Source organism: Lepisma saccharinum, chromosome 4 (genome assembly GCF_977018435.1).
Source record: "Lepisma saccharinum chromosome 4, izLepSacc3.1, whole genome shotgun sequence".
NCBI lineage: Eukaryota > Metazoa > Arthropoda > Insecta > Zygentoma > Lepismatidae > Lepisma > Lepisma saccharinum.
Window position 1 is genome coordinate 66,419,003 of NC_139232.1, and position 10,612 is coordinate 66,429,614.

Sequence of the window (10,612 nt, forward strand, 5' to 3'; positions counted from 1 at the left end):
CGTAGCTCGTAAATCCTACGAGGTCCTAGGAGGAGCTCTCTCCTCCAAGGAGAATTTATATACTTAGCGATTTCAGTTCAGCGTAAGCAGTTTTTATCTTATTGCCAGGAAATGCACGCAGTATTACAGCTTCATTTATTTAAATGAATGATCGAGCAAACAAAAATCTCCTCACTGAAAACTAATTGCTTTTCATTGCATGGTGCCTTAACCAGGCACGCAGTGGCGCAACCAGAGCGGGTAGGGTGCATTGCTCACAACCTTGGACGGAAATTAAGTCTAGCGGAAGGGTCAGGGTGGGGGTCAAACATTAAAGTACAAGAAAAAACAGACTAGCAGAATTTAAGAGTAGCAGGGCTAAAGGGTACTCAAGATGGAATTAATTTTCATATTTTTCTTGCATTTTTCTTCCAGACGGCCAAGGGCACCTGCAGAGGGGGAATGGAGGGGTAATTGCAACCCCTTGATTTCAAATTTTATGAAAGTAGAAATATATTACAAAATATTATCCAGTCTCATCAAGTTCAATGCCGTAGCAAAGGGGTAGCGGGAGTCGGCCCTGAGCGCCGAACGATCTAAGTGAGAAAAGTTTTAAAACAGAGAATGCTATGGCGGCCCGTGATATTATTTGCTATTAATGTTGGTTTGTTACGAGTTGGATGAATTGATTATGTAATACGTCGCTCCATGTGAAAAGAAAATATTGTAGATGGAAATTTTACATGCCATATGTCTGTACATTCGGAATGCATTTATCATGCACTTTCTTTCTTTCAAAAACAGTTTGTGTGCTTGTTTTCCATTATTAGCTAATGTGAAATTGACATGTTGAAAAAAATATTTTTAATCCTCTGTTTCAACACAAATGCGCGTGAGAACCGACTTCTACCCCCTTTTTGCGTGATTTATGAGGATTATAATGCCTTTCATGCTACTTTATTACTATTATTGTGATTGTTCTTGTTGGCACGTTTATCCAAGTACTTGGACCTACCCCCCAAACGAGGGTAACGGCAATGGCCCTGGCTGGCTACGGCCCTGGTGTTCGCAGTAGAACAGTGTGTTGTTCGACTCGCGACCTCAGCGTCGAACGTGACATGTTTCAGTCCTGTCCTATATCACTATATATACGTATATTGGTTGTTTACGACATATACTTATGGATCCTGTGCCATGGAAAACCTATTTCAATGTGTGTGTGTGGGGGTGGGGTAGCAACATTCGTAAATCTCATTTCATTGGTGATGTGGCTTACGAAGCTTCGAGTTCCCTTTTTTAAGTAGTGAAAATCTATTGCAGTTGGCAACACTGCAGAACGGTGTGGGCCAGGTGCAGTTTCTACTCGAAGCAACTACGTCATGTAGAGGGAGGGGTCTGCAGTTGATGGAAAGAACTAACTGAGACCCACTAGGTATCGTAAGACTGCGGGTACCCGCCGGGTCTACAATGCCTGCCAGGAACGATCTGTGCAGGTGGGCATACAAGCTGCTCAAGCGAGGGTGTTGCGCAGGTTGCATGGCATTTCAGGAGCGATGTCTCGCGAACGGGTTTGCTCCAGGTCTTGTGCAGGCCTTTATGGATAATAATATAGCAGTATCTTCATTACTAACTATTGCACAATAATTTAAAACCTATTCATCTTAAGTACTTTTGCTGAGCGAGTCACAATGAGCCATCACCACCCACACACCCCTCCCCCTTTATAATTTAATAGGATAGCCCACTCTGAATTATCACACGTGCCGTGCTACGTAGCAAAGGGGTTGAAAAAAACAGCACCCTCTCGTCTTTAACAAATGGTATACTACTTAAGTAGGACCTAGATTTCAATAACCTGTTCAAATTTCAGTTTTTGAAATTTCGAAGAGGAAGTAACGCAACGTAAAACAAGAGGACGATAGATCTGCAAACAAGGAAAGTTGTTTAATTTAAGAAGAAGGAAGCAGGAAATCATTTTGAGCATCCAATCTACTGTAATTGGATTCCCGTAGCGCTTCCCTGAAGGGTACTCTATATCACATCCGCTTCAGAAGAACAAAGAGGGGAGAATTTCTATGAACTCACTAGATCTCGTTTGAATAGAGCTTACAGGTCACGTGCCTTGCCTTGTTCCCACACTCCTGTTCTACATTGAAACAATATTATTTATCATTTGTGACTTTTGAGCTTGGGAAATCAAATTGTAAAATCTTTGTTTTTTTGTAGACAGAATGTCTCTTCACCTTGTTTAACTCCAAAGGTTCTCTAATCTACAATTATCCGCCGGACAGGTCCATTGTTAACAACCCGAAAAGAGTCTCACCAGAGAATATCAATAAAATCCATCGATGCTCATGCCACTGTGCGTTAGACCATTCCAATCCTTCTTCTCAGGTTTGATTGAGTTCGTTTCTAAGTCCATTTTATGCACATAAAGGCTACTCGGGAGTGGACCTACAGTTTAAATTGGGATACGATCCACTATGTACAGTGTCTCTCAAACGTTTTAGGACAACGACATTTTAAACTAGGCAACCCAATTTACACTAGGAGTTGATGGGTTGCGTGTAGAGTTAGGCTCAATTTCAGGGTTGCCACATGCACAATAGATATTTATGAAATACGTGAAAAAAAAATAAAACAAGTATTATTGTATAAAATTATTAAAAATATCACTATTATATCGCAAATGACAAAATTCTTTCTGAAAGACAACAAAATAGGTTTTCTAGTATTTCATCCCTGATGAGTCTACAGATAGGAAAAGAGGAGAGAGGAAACAAAAGGTGAAAAAGGAGAAGAAAAGGATAAAGGAAAAGAGGAAAAGTAGAGGAGAGATGAAAAAGAGGATAGACTAGGAGAGGTGAAAGAGAAAGCGAAAGGAGAAGAGGAAATGTAGAGGAGAAAAGAAAGAGAGGATATACAAGGAGAGGACAAAGAGAAAGCGAAAGGAGGAGAGGAAAAGTAGAGGAGAGAAGAAAGAGAGGGTAGACGAGGAGAGGAGAAAGAGAAAGGGAAAGGAGAAGAGAAAATGTAGAGGACAGAAGAAAGAGGGGATAGACGAGGAGCTGAGAAGTAATGAGAAGAAAGGAAAAATATTAGAGGAGAGATGAGGAAAATGGAGCAAAGAACAAAAGAGAGGAGGGAAACAAGATGAGAAGAGGGGAGGAGACGAGAAGAGGGGAGGAGACGAGAAGAGGGGAGTGGATAATAGAGTAAAAGAGGGGAAAAAGAGAATAATGAAGAGAAGAGGAGAAGAGTGCAGTGGAGTTGAAATCAAAGACAGGAAAAGTGATGATGAGTGGAGAAGAGTGGAATGAAGAAAAGGGGCGAGTACAGGAGGGAAGGTGATATGAGATGGAAGCAGAGGAGAAAGGGGGTGAGGAGAGGAGGAGAACAGAAGAGACTGGAGACGAGAGGAGAGAAGAGGTACTTGCAGAAAATATCGTCTCAGTGTCAAGAATTGATGCATTGATCAAATTATCAACATGAAGCATACAATAATATTTTCACAGAATGTATTCGATCGGTGCGAAATGCCTTTCAGAGCAAGATAAAATCTTCCACGTAACATTTTCGATTTTACCTGCGATTATACCATTAAAAACATTAATGTAATTTTTATATTTATTAGAATTATCCAATTTTTCTCCACTTATCAGTTCCTTGAAATTGAGGTTATTCTTTAATGTTTCATCGTTAACTCCAAACGCAATCATTCCATTTCGCATGGCGTGGACAATGAACACAATGGGATATGTCTAAAACTTACGAAAAATTTCTGCCACCGTAGGGGTTTGAACCTACGACTATCATGTACAATCCTGAACGCTAACCAATACCCTACAAGCTATCGGTTCTATCGGTCATGCGTAAAAGGCATACAAGGAACTGACCAATATGAAGTGTAGATGCAACTCGCCTCCTGCATGTATTATGTAAAGAACGCACACATACTTGATTGTCAAGGAAGAAAACAAAGGTAGCACGAATCGACGTAAACATTTAAAAATTTGAACATGATGAAAACTAATCTTCGATATTTGTGCATGTAGTCTTGCAGCTCACTCGAGTGGAGATATTCATTCCTCTGTGCAGTTCGCTCTGTCCGAGATCGGGTATGCAAGAGAAAGTAAGAAAATAGAATGACGGATACAGCATTAACACGATTTATGAAGAAAAGTCTGACGTAAATCATGAGCTACGTATATTGATGATAAGGATAGGTATGTCACTTTCGTCTTCATCCAACGTTACTTTTCTTGGATGGAAAAATATTTCTGCATTGAAAAACATGCACGCCCATGCACACATGCATACACATAGTGGTTCGAATCCAATTAGAATTGTAGGTGCAATCCAGATTAACCAACTTGTGCATCACGTGGACTTTAAAACAAATTAGAAGAAAGGTAGGCTCTTTAATCTCAGGCTCACTAAAATCTTCCTCCTAGAAAATGTTATGTGTAGTAAGACTAATAAAACACCACTTCTAATTTCATATTTATAATAACTAATAAGCAAATGCATAGTTAAGCAGTAGAACAATTCCACCTCATACTTGCATACCTAACATCTGGTGTCGTGACACGTGATGCGACGTTGCACGCGTTACAATTGAGCAAAGTCAGGCGAACCTTATCAGTTAATGTGGATCTGTCAAGTTGCTTTAACCGTTTCTGTGTCATATTCTCTTTCACCTCGAACTGGCGAGATTCGAGACTAGATACGACGGAAGGGTTACTAAAAACAGTGTATTTTGTGTTTCGAACTACAAGATTTCGCAAATGGAAATGCAAAGAAAATGCATAATGGTTGTTGTTTTTGGCTACCGTAGTTGATTATTTAATGTCGTTTTTCTACTTACTCGCGACAATGAGAATTAATGATTTTTAGATGAAAGAGAGGATGAAATACAGGAGTCGAAATACAGAATCCCAGATTCTTTGGCAGCGAGACGCGTACTAGTTGGCTAAATGTTCTTTGTCTTATTTTGGTTCATAGCCAAGAAGTGACACTTTTACGTAATCTTTAGTATTCACTAAATACAATCAAGAGAAACAATGACATTATTTTCAGTGTTGTAGCACTGAATGTAATCGTCCACTTCGCCCACTCCTAGATATGCCACTGCATATACCTCCTTTACAAATTCTTGGACACCCCGCTGCAAAACAACCAAAGAATGACGTCATACTGCTGAGAGAACCTTCGCGTTCACTGTGTGAATTTTGAGCTCAGACAGAGATCACGAAGCTTGCCAATCGTAGAACTGCGCATGCTCAGCTCGCAGTTTTCTTAGGTAGACTGTTGAATCATATAGCTACGACATGTGCCATCGTATATGTGACCGAATTCTAAGTGTCCTCGTTTACAATATGTAGAGTTAAGAAGAAAACAATATGTTTCGTAATTTCGAGGAAAACTAATTTAATTGCAATGTACTTTTTATGAATAGCTGATAGAATAGTGCAATATGGTTTCAACCCATGGGTAGGAACATATGAGCGACAAATCAAGAAGGACGGTGTGGTCCGGTCACTATGATACCTACTCACCTCACCAAGGGTCCCCTCTTCGATTCCATTCATAGCACTGTTTTTTTAAGGATATAATGCCAACTAATGCAAGCCTGTAATAATATGTATTGCGTATTTGATGACAAATGCATTTATTTTTAATTGCAATTGCAAATAGTTTTGAAACTCCTTTATACAAAACTACTTTAATAAAGTTGAAACCATAAAATGAAACATGAATAAAGTAAATAAAATTGTGAATAGTGTATTATTTAAATCTGGTGTTTGCATAGAATTGATGTAACTATATTATTTTCTTCGGTTGCGGGACGACATGGGTTCAATCCCGGGTTCAGTCTCCGGGAATTTCCGGCCTATGTATAGGGCCGCTGGCAACCAACCATCGTGAGGAAATTGGAGAGCTCGGAATGAGTGAGCGTAATCCAGTCGCGAAGTCCTACAACGGCTGGGGGTTGGTCGGGCCGACCACCCGTCCCCCTAGTCTGGCTGCTGATCTCCACCCCCCTGGTGGCCAGCAGTGGGAGGGAGGCCAGCAGTCGGTAGGTAAGCCAGGCACCAATATTGGGCTGTAGCGCTATAGGGTTTATGTTATTTTCTTTTGCATCATGGGTTTACTGATGAAGCTATGCTATTAAATCTTGCCTCTAAATCCATAAACAGACGCAAACGTTAATGTTGTAATTGTTAGTAGCCTCATGGGAAGCTGTCATTTCATAAAGTGATGTCTCTTGCAATTTTCCATTTATATTTCATCAGTTTCTATTAAAATAATAAATTATTTATGTTGTTTTATACCTTGAAAAATGATGTAGTTTTAGGCGTTGTATACATGCAGTGAGCGAATAAGATATCGACTTTGTATCACTGCACTCTTCATTCCCTATCCACATACAAAAGTTCCTTAAAAATTGAAAGAATATCATCACTTCCCCAACTCCCCCTGCAAACAACAACATTCCATGTTTACAAAATTACTCGTCTCTCCACTGCACGGAGGTTTCGATTGTGGATCCACGTGTTTGAACCAAGGTGTGACGTCATATAGTCATATATCGTATCGTGGATGCTACACGTTGAGGCAGTGACCACTCTTCCATGACCCTTTGGGTAACGTACTATTGCAGAGCAATCAAGGAACTAACTTTCTTCTGTAAATTCTATCCCGGGCAAAACAGGCTTTTCTGTGCATGATCCCTACTGCCCTACACTTCCCTTAAATACCTAAACTTGCATTTTTGTCGAATAACATATAAAGTCGTATAATATTGTTTTACAGAAGCCTAAGTGGACAAATGAAATGTCTTGTGAACGTGCCATTGTGGTCAAGTCGATATGATAACTTCCCAACAAGCCAATGGTTCTGGGTTCGCCTCTCGTCAACGGCAGTTTTTCTTTACAGTGCAGTGCCAACTAATGTATACCTAGGATGGAATTAATTAGACATATGGGCACGACTGTTATTTTTTAATAAAAATGTAATGGGTTTGAGAGTAACTACTCGATATTAAACTTCTTACAAAATGTGGAAAGGCGTGTAAACGAGACATACAGTTCTTGCTTTGCATATCACGCAAGATCAAGAAACAGTGGAACGTTAATTTAGAAATTCTTACCAACCACGTCAAAACTTCGAGCTGTTATTGAAAAAAATATATTGGTTGAGTTATGAATAGAATTTTAATTTTTAAAACGAAAAGTAACTACGAACATATTAGGTTATATGAGTCGACAGATTTAGTCCAGATCTTAACATTATAATTGTGTTGTAAAATCTGTAGCTGTATATAAGAATCAGACTGAAGGACGGCATGGGTTCAAGTCCACCTGGATTCTCAGCCTCTGTATAGGAGCGGCAGCAACCCACTTTAGTGAGGAAATTGGGGAGCTACGAGTGAGTAGCGTAACCCGGTTTCGGAAAACTATAACGGCTGAGGGTTCGACGTGCAGACCCCATGTCACCCCATTACTGGTTGAAGTTCTCCACACCTCTATGTAGGATTGTGGGACTGAGACCAAGGCCCTTCGAGGACTGTCGGGCATTAGCTTATTTATTATATATTTATTTAAGAAGGAAACCTCGAAGGTGCTTTTTGATATTAACAGGTGAAATCACGGATTAAAAATGCATGTGCTGTGGTTACAGATTTTAAAAAAAATCACTGTCTACATGCGGATTCGAACACACACATGTTGGTGCCTCATTGGCAAGAAAAAACAAAAAGATCTGTAACCGCGCTCGAACACGCATCCTTCAGAGCGTGAAGCCGTAATATTAATCACTCACCTACACCTTCTATTGGTAGGAATTTATTTACTTATCATGTAAGTTTTCGAATTGTTTCACTACTGGCGACGCGAATTTCTTTTCGCTTATTTTCTTTCAGATGTAGTTGCTTTTCCAGACCTATACATTTTTTTTAACTTTCTGTCACCCATGGAGATCCTTATGGAATACATTATTGGGATCCAACTCACAGAAAAAAGGATATCTTAGTTCAAAAAAAGATTGAGGTGGGAATGATGTATTCATTCACACACATGACCTCAAAATTTTTCATCTTGAAGTTTTGCTTGGGACACCACCATCAAGGTGTACGCACCATACAGTATTCTGTCTTACGCAAGCGAAAAAAACGAAAAGACAGAAGTACTCGTAATGTCAAAAATTGAAATTACTTTCATGAAAAAAACGTAAGGACACCTTAAAGAATGTTCCGTGAAGCAGATAGGTAAGTAGGAATGTTAAAAATGACGAAACAAAGAAGTGAGATGTGTTTGTGCGATAGTAAATATTTAATTAGGTTAAGTGAAAATGTTGGAACGTTTTCGAATGGTGTCAGAAAATATCATGACACTCGAGTGAACTGCAAGACAATCAAGTATGTGTGCGTTCTTTACATAATACATGCAGGAGGCGACTTGCATCTACAATTCATATTGGTCAGTTCCTTGTATGCCTTTTACGCATGACCGATAGAACCGATAGCTTGTAGGGTATTGGTTAGCGTTCAGGATTGTACATGATAGTCGTAGGTTCAAACCCCTACGGTGGCAGAAATTTTTCGTAAGTTTTAGACATATCCCATTGTGTTCATTGTCCACGCCATGCGAAATGGAATGATTGCGTTTGGAGTTAACGATGAAACATTAAAGAATAACCTCAATTTCAAGGAACTGATAAGTGGAGAAAAATTGGATAATTCTAATAAATATAAAAATTACATTAATGTTTTTAATGGTATAATCGCAGGTAAAATCGAAAATGTTACGTGGAAGATTTTATCTTGCTCTGAAAGGCATTTCGCACCGATCGAATACATTCTGTGAAAATATTATTGTATGCTTCATGTTGATAATTTGATCAATGCATCAATTCTTGACACTGAGACGATATTTTCTGCAAGTACCTCTTCTCTCCTCTCGTCTCCAGTCTCTTCTGTTCTCCTCCTCTCCTCACCCCCTTTCTCCTCTGCTTCCATCTCATATCACCTTCCCTCCTGTACTCGCCCCTTTTCTTCATTCCACTCTTCTCCACTCATCATCACTTTTCCTGTCTTTGATTTCAACTCCACTGCACTCTTCTCCTCTTCTCTTCATTATTCTCTTTTTCCCCTCTTTTACTCTATTATCCACTCCCCTCTTCTCGTCTCCTCCCCTCTTCTCATCTTGTTTCCCTCCTCTCTTTTGTTCTTTGCTCCATTTTCCTCATCTCTCCTCGAATATTTTTCCTTTCTTCTCACTTCTCTTCCTTGCTCCATTTTCCTCATCTCTCCTCTAATATTTTTCCTTTCTTCTCATTACTTCTCAGCTCCTCGTCTATCCTCTCTTTCTTCTGTCCTCTACATTTTCTCTTCTCCTTTCCCTTTCTCTTTCTCCTCTCCTCGTCTACCCTCTCTTTCTTCTCTCCTCTACTTTTCCTCTCCTCCTTTCGCTTTCTCTTTGTCCTCTCCTTGTATATCCTCTCTTTCTTTTCTCCTCTACATTTCCTCTTCTCCTTTCGCTTTCTCTTTCTCCTCTCCTAGTCTATCCTCTTTTTCTTCTCTCCTCTACTTTTCCTCTTTTCCTTTATCCTTTTCCTCTCTTTCTTCACCTTTTGTTTCCTCTCTCATCTTTTCCTATCTGTAGACTCATCAGGGATGAAATACTAGAAAACCTATTTTTTCTCTTTCAGAAAGAATTTTGTCATTTGCGATATAATAGTGATATTTTTAATAATTTTATACAATAATACTTTTATTTTTTTTCACGTATTTCATAAATATCTATTGTGCATGTGGCAACCCTGAAATTGAGCCTAACTCTACACGCAACCCATCAACTCCTAGTGTAAATTGGGTTGCCTAGTTTAAAATGTCGTTGTCCTAAAACTTTTGAGAGACACTGTACCTCAACCAGGTATCGAACGCGGGACTCCTTGATTACACGGCGATGACGTTACCACTACGCCAACGGGGATGCCCTCCTCCTCAGGGTGTTTGACGATCATCAAAGATCAGGTCATGATGCAAGGGCTACACAGACTCAAAACTTTGTTAACTCGTGCTGGTCTCCCTATGCAGAGATTCTATTTACATAAAACGTTACCACTGTTAGTCCCTGAATCGCAGCTCAAGATCACACTTGCACGATATTACCATTGAGTTGGTGTTCTAAGTCCACTTAATGCACAGTATGGCTAATTGGAACTGAGCCTACAATTTAAATTGGGATCCGCACCACTATGTGCCTCCACCGGCTATTGAAGCCGGGACTCCTTCATTACATGGCGACGATGCTACCACTGCGCCATAGGAGAAGCCCTACGATATTACCATACTGCAAAAGTTACACTTTATCCACACACAGTAGCAAATAATACTAAGTTCAAATTATGTCAATTCTCCGCCTATTGAACACACATTTACGGATGTTATGTTGATATCATCTTTAACACCTTACCTACCAAACACTGGCGTACTCAGGGGGGAGCTGATGGGTTTTTTTTTTTGAGAAAATAAAACATTTTCAAATGAAATCAGTAAAGAACCCGGGAAAACAAAGTGGTAACTCAAACTTCCCTTAAAACGACCCCCGATTATCACTTTTGTCTTCAA